Here is a 6759-nt window from a genome sequence, read left to right as displayed (position 1 = left end):
AGGAACAGCACAAAATGAAGAGTAACATCTGCCTGCCAAATGGCACTTCAATTAAACATTGTTGATCACTGGCGTAAACTATACAATTTTTGTTGCAGATAAGAGGCTCAATATTCTATTTTCGTGTAGGAAGGCCTTATCACCTGAAAACCAAAATCAGCAGAGGAAACCAGCAGAGCAAGATTTTCTTTTCTTTTTCAGATATACCAGTCCAGCCCCCAAGAAGGAAATTCTACATTTACCATGGCTACTAGTAGCTTATCTGCTTCTGCTCTGAAGCGCAAGTCTGTGCAGTCTTCAATGATTGACTTCCTACCGTCACTGAAGCGCCAGCGTGTTCCAGGGGAGTCTTGTCCAGTGCAACCAACTAGTGATGAAGCTAGTAAAACTCAGCAAGAGTCTGACAGGGACAGTCCACCATTAGAAAAACTTCAACGTGTGCCAGAGAAAGAAACTGTCAAACTCCCTGACTGCTGGAACACTAAACAGTGGTATTACTTTCAGGAGGAATATAAATGGTTGTATCTTAAGTCAGGCAATATTGGATGTTCTTCCTGTAAACGGGCAAAATCAACAGGTCTTTCAGTGCACAATAACACCCAAGGCATGCGCGTAAGTAAAGTGTGGGCAGATGGAGAGGTTGGTCCTTCCAGTGACGGAAAAGCTTTCAGGCAGAAACAGCTCAGGAAGAAGATTATGGAGCATAAGGCTAGCGCTGGTCACTTGGCAGCTGAGGACATTCTTACAGCTCAGCAGAAAAATACATTGGTGGTGGCAGTACACAAATGTAATGCAAAACATATGGAGAGCACATGCAGGGTATTTGACACTGTCTACTACTTGGCAAAAAAAGATCGCCCTTTCACTGACCACCCTGATCTAATTCTCCTTCAGGCAAAGAATGGCAGCGCAATGGGACGTGTTTTGCACAGCAATGTGACTGCAACTGAAATAATAAAACACATTGCAGTGGAAATGCAACAAAGATTGGTCTGTTATATCAGACAACACAATCCAAAGATCACAGTATTAATTGATGAGAGCACTTCTATTAGCAATGCTTCTACCTTGATCATCTACCTCCGTGGCATTTTTGGAAATGAAAGTACCCCAGTGACCATCTATTTCGGCCTCCTGGAGCTGGCAGAAACTAATGCTATTGGCGTAAAGACCGCTCTCCTAAGCTACTTTGAAAAAGTTGGACTCACAAAAAGTCTGCTTCATGATATCTTGATTGCGGTATGTACTGATGGAGCAGCAGTTATGTTTGGTAAAAAAGGAGGAGTAGTAGCATTGTTGAAATCAGAATTTCCAAATCTTGTACTGACATGGCACTGTTTGGCTCACAGACTAGAACTTGCTGTGGCAGATACAGTTGATGAGGTTGCAGGGGTCAATCACTTCAAGATTTTCATGGACTCATTGTATGCCACATACAGCATGTCACCAAAAAAACAGAGAGAGCTAAATCTGGCCGCCAGTGAGCTATGTGTACAGCTTCAGAAGATAGGGAAAATGCTTGATACTAGATGGGTAGCATGTTAATGTTAATGTTAATGTTAATGTTAATGTTAATGTTACATATCTGTGAAAGCTGTTTGGAACTGCTTCCCTGCCTTGTGCAAACATTTTGAGAATGCTTCTAAAGACCCATCCAGACCCATAAGAGACCGGAGTAAGTATGAAGGTCTCTTGAAGAAGCTTACATCCTATTCTTTTATCAGAGATTTGGGGGTAATGTGTGATGCACTTCAAGAGCTCAAAGACTTATCACTCTCCTTACAGAGGAGAGATATTACAATTGTTAATGCCCACAGACTTTTGGTTAGTCAAGTACGCATATTTATAGCAATGAAGGACTCCCCAGGGGAGTTGCTTCTGTGGCTCAGAGAGCAGTGGACGGGGGCAAATTCAAGAATGTTCCTCTTTCCCATGGTAGATGTAACTGTGTTGCCCTTAATCAAAATCAATTTTATCAAAGTCTGTCTGTAAATATAAATAAACGATGTGCCCCGGATTCTGAGAAAGAACTTATAGCCAGCTTCAGTGTGCTAGATGCAGGCAACTTGCCTTCTGGTGATGAATGCATTCTTTATGGGGAAACAGATATCCAGAAACTGTGTTCAGAGTTTCAGCTGCCAGCAGGAGATACTATCCAAGCTTTTAGACTTTTCAAAGATTTTGGTGGAAAGAAAACCCCTGAAGCATTAAAAAAGTTAGTAGTTTGCATGGAAACCCTGCCAGCAAGTAATGCGGATTGCGAGAGAGGTTTCAGCGCAATGAACTTAATTGCTTGTCCAACAAGGGCCTCTCTTCTTGTAGAGACCATTTCTTCATGCCTTTGGGTAAAACTCAATGGTCCTCCATTTAAAACATTTGACGCAAAGCTGTATGTAAAGAGTTGGCTTGCAAAAGGTAGAAGGTCCGCTGAAGAAAATTGTTGTGGGAAACCCCAGCAAAATAAACACACTGAATATCTTCAAGGGTTTTGGGGAATCCTGCAATAGATTTCTAAGTAATATAAATAATTTTTACATGTTTTTTTAAAGTGTTTGGTATTTTTATGGCTTATACTTAATAAATATAATTTTTTGCCTATTTCATTATCCTTTGCTGGATGCGACTTCATGATTTTCTTTAGCACACAATGCTAGTTATCTTGATTTAGACCACGCCCCTACTCTGATAGACAACGCCCCTACTCGGATAGGCCACACCCCTTTAAGAGATTAGCCACTCCCCTTTTAGAGCACCCCCAGTTTTTTTTCCCACTTAAAGCCCTGGACAAGGGTGACAATAAATGCACATCAAGGAAACAATAGAGAATAAAGTACACGGGTCACAATAACAGCAAAGCAATGTCAATAGCAAAATACACTAAAGTTATTGCAACTTAAGAACAATGCACAATTATGAGAAGTGGGGGAGAACAGCAGAAATGACAGGCACAATGAAGAAAGTGGGGAGAAGACAGTGGAAATAACAAGCACAAAAGTGCAAAGCAGTGAAGGGAATAACAGACAGCAGAAACAAGGCACGGTACTGGCTAAGCAGGAGCTCAAGGAATGCAGAGGCAGTGAGGAGCTGGCACGAGGGACAACAGCTACTTGTGGAGATCAATGACATAATAAGACAGGACTTATCACGGGTCTGGTGGCTCAGTGGACTAATGCGTCTACTGCAGAGGCCTGAGTTCGGCGGGTCCACTCAGCCTTTCATCCATCTGAGGTCGATAAAATGAGTACCATTGAGTTAGGTTGCAACAAAACATCTCTTTTTCAGCGCCAAGATACCCGTAGTGGTGAACGAGCGCTTTACAAATACACGTTATGTAATGCGGAAATGTCTGAAGCAACAACTCATTCTTAGTTGTGGTCCCAAAGTTAAGGTGAGTTCCACGCCGATTTTTATAGACTCTGCCAGCCAGACAGTTGTCAAACCGAAAAGTCGTATGGGGAGCTTTGTCCCATGAATTTCAACAATTTCTCAAAGATGCCATTCTTTCAGCATTGTTTCCCCACATCCGCTACAAAAGGGAAGCATAAACATTCCCTCAGGCACATCTTTATTGGCGATGATTCTGTACAGCGCCCCTGCTGCATTTAACCTAGTTTTTGTGCTATCCAAATACCACAAAAACGCATCTCCAGGGCCATTATGCACAAGATCCATATCTTGCTCCCAGACCACTGACACGATTAGGTGACTATAACCTCTCAGGCCCTGATAACATATCTGCTGGAGCAAAGTTTCTGCACGGTTTTATGAGTTAATTTTGCTCAATCCAATTGTGTGCTGCTGTGTGCAGAAACATCGTGTGTGGAACTAGCGATCAGTTAAAACACATGCGATTCCCTCAAACGCGGAGTTACCAAGAGGTATAAACGCATGCAGAATGTGAAAAACTGCTTTTGCAAATGAAAGTTAACCATTTCCAGGAAGACTTAGAAGCAAAGTGCTCCTGCCTGGTTCAAATCATGTCCAAAAAGAGAAAAACAAATGAAATACAGATTCAAGGTCAGATGCAGGCAACAGTGAAGCATATCACAACTAAACAAAATAAAATAAAGTGAACAAAAGATGTCATTTTAGGGTAAGATAAAACAAACATTTGCAATGCAATAGGTCTCGCATTATGAAAGTTTGAGCTATTGGTCTTGTAAATGACAATTTTTTTATTTATGTGTTGGTTTTGAAAGTAGCTAAATTAATAGCTTTGTCATTTACAATGCCAATAGTTATAACTTTCGCAAATGTGACACCTATAGCATTTGTAATGCACCATGTTTTGTATTTACGTGACTTAGATGTAATGATATTACAAATAACCACGGCTTTTAATTTTTTAAAATAATTAATACTTAAATAAAAGTGATTGTAATTTATAATGGCAATAGTTTAAACTTTTGTAAATAACTTTTGTAAAGATTATGTTTAGTGTATTTTATTGTGACATAACATATGAAATATTAAGATCTTTTTGTGACATTTGTAATAAAGCTTGAAACATTGAGAGAACATATTTGACCCAGTTGTTGTTGAATTGTTGCACAGATTGATGCTGTGATGGTGCAGAGTGATGTTGTGGTGGCGACGAGTGATGCTGTGGCGTTCAGTGATGTTGTGGTGCCCCTGAGTGATGCTGTGGTGGCCCTGAGTGATGCTGTGGAGGCCGTGAGTGATGCTGTGGAGGTGCTGAGTGGTGTTGTGGTGGTGCTGAGTGGTGCTGTGGTGGTGCTGAGTGGTGCTGTGGTGGTGCTGAGTGATAATGTGGTGGTGCTGAGTGATAATGTGGTGGTGCTGAGTGATAATGTGGTGGTGCTGAGTGATGCTGTTGTGGTGCTGAGGGATGCTGTGGTGGTGCTGTGGTGGTGCTGAGTGATGCTGTGGTGGTGCTGAGTGACTCTGTGGTTGTGCTGAGGGGTGCCGTGGTTGTGCTGAGTGGTGCTGTGGTTGTGCTGAGTGGTGCCGTGGTGGTGCTGAGTGGTGCCGTTGTGGTGCTGAGTGGTGCTGTGGTGGTGCTGAGTGGTGCTGAGTGGTGCTGTGGTGGTGCTGTGGTGGTGCTGAGTGATGCTGTTGTGGTGCTGGGTGATGCTGAGTGGTGCTGTGGTGGTGCTGAGTGGTGGTGTGGTGGTGCTGAGTGATGGTGTGGTGTGGTGGTGCTGAGTGGTGGTGTGGTGGTGCTGAGTGGTGGTGTGGTGGTGCTGAGTGATGCTGAGTGATGCTGTGGTAGTGCCGTGGTGGTGCTGAGTGATAATGTGGTGTTGCTGAGTGATAATGTGGTGGTGCTGAGTGGTGCTGTGGTGGTGCTGAGTGGTGCTGTGGTGGTGCTGAGTGGTGCTGTGGTGGTGCTGAGTGATAATGTGGTGTTGCTGAGTGATAATGTGGTAGTGCTGAGTAATAATGTGGTGGTGCTGAGTGATAATGTGGTGGTGCTGAGTGATAATGTGGTGGTGCTGAGTGATACTGGGGTGGTACTGAGTGATGAGGGTGAGGGTGTGTGGGGTGTGAGGGGTGAGGGTGAGTGAGGGTTGAGAGGGCGAGTGAGGGTGAGGGGTGTGAGGGTGTGTGAGGGTGAGGGGGTGTGAGAGGGTGTGAGGGAGGTTGAGGGGTGTGTGAGGGTGAGGGGTGTGGGGGTGTGAGGGGGTGGGGGAGTTTGGGGACTTGAGGGTGTGGGGGTGTGAGGGTGAGGGGGTGTGAGGGAGGGTGAGGGGATGTGAGGGTGAGGGGATGTGAGGGTGATGGGTTGTGAGGATGAGGGGGGAGAGGGTGTGTGAGGGTGTGTGAGGGTAAGAGGTGTGTGAGGGTGAGAGGGTAAATGAGGGTGAGAGGGTGGGTGAGGGTGAGTGGGTGAGAGGGGTGTGAGGGTGAGTGAGGGTAAGGGGGGTGAGGGGATGTGAGGGCGAGGAGGTGTGAGGGTGAGGGGGTGTGAGGGTGAAGATGAGGGGGTGAGAGGGTGTGTGAGGGTGAGAGAGTGTATGAGGGTAAGAGAGTGTGTGAGGGTGAGAGGGTAAGAGGGTGTATGAGGGTGAGAGGGTGTGTGAGGGTGAGAGGGTAAGTGAGGGTGAGAGGGTGGGTGAGGGGTGAGAGGTTGTGTGAGAGTGAGTGGGTGTGTGAGGGGTGAGAGGTTGTGTGAGGGTGAGAGGGGGTGTGAGGGTGAGAGGGGGTGTGAGGGTGAGAGGGGGTGAGAGTGTGTGTAAGGGTGAGGGGCTGTGAGGGTAAGGGTGAGGGGGGGTGAGGGTGAGGGGGTGAGAGGGTGTGTGAGAGTGAGAGGGTAAGAGGGTGTATGAGGGTGAGAGGGTGTGTGAGGGTGAGAGGGTAAGTGAGGGTGAGAGGGCGGGTGAGGGGTGAGAAGTTGTGTGAAGGTGAGTGGGTTTGTGAGGGGTGAGAGGTTGTGTGAGGGTGAGAGGGGGTGTGAGGGTGAGAGGGGGTGAGAGTGTGTGAGGGTGAGAGATGGTGAGGGGGTGTGAGGGTGAGCGTAAGGGTGAGGGGGAGTGAGGGTAAGGGTGAGGGGTTGTGAGGGTGAGAGGGTGTGAGGGTAAGGGGGTGTGTGAGGGGGTGTGAGGGTGAGGGTTTTATGTGGGACTTCGTCAGTTACAAATGGAGGCTTTGCAGAGTGTGCACATTTTCATGCACTAAACCATGCCAAGGTGTGGAGGCGCAGGCATGCACAGGATAGAGTCATGAAAGCGGGCCGTGTAAACACCCACAATGTGCATGAACATTTTCAATTTCTTTCCCTCGGTTTCACATATTTTT

At 46.0% G+C, this 6759-nt stretch overlaps 1 pseudogene; it reads left to right on the top strand.

The window, feature by feature from the left end:
• Nucleotides 1-243: 243 nt before the first annotated feature.
• LOC147697757 (E3 SUMO-protein ligase KIAA1586-like) lies at nt 244-2507 on the top strand (annotated as a pseudogene).
• Nucleotides 2508-6759: the final 4252 nt, after the last annotated feature.

The sequence above is a fragment of the Lissotriton vulgaris genome, chromosome 8 (genome assembly GCF_964263255.1).
Source record: "Lissotriton vulgaris chromosome 8, aLisVul1.2, whole genome shotgun sequence".
Lineage (NCBI taxonomy): Eukaryota > Metazoa > Chordata > Amphibia > Caudata > Salamandridae > Lissotriton > Lissotriton vulgaris.
The sequence above is the reverse complement of the archived record's forward strand: the minus strand, read 5'-3'. Positions and strand labels throughout refer to the sequence as shown.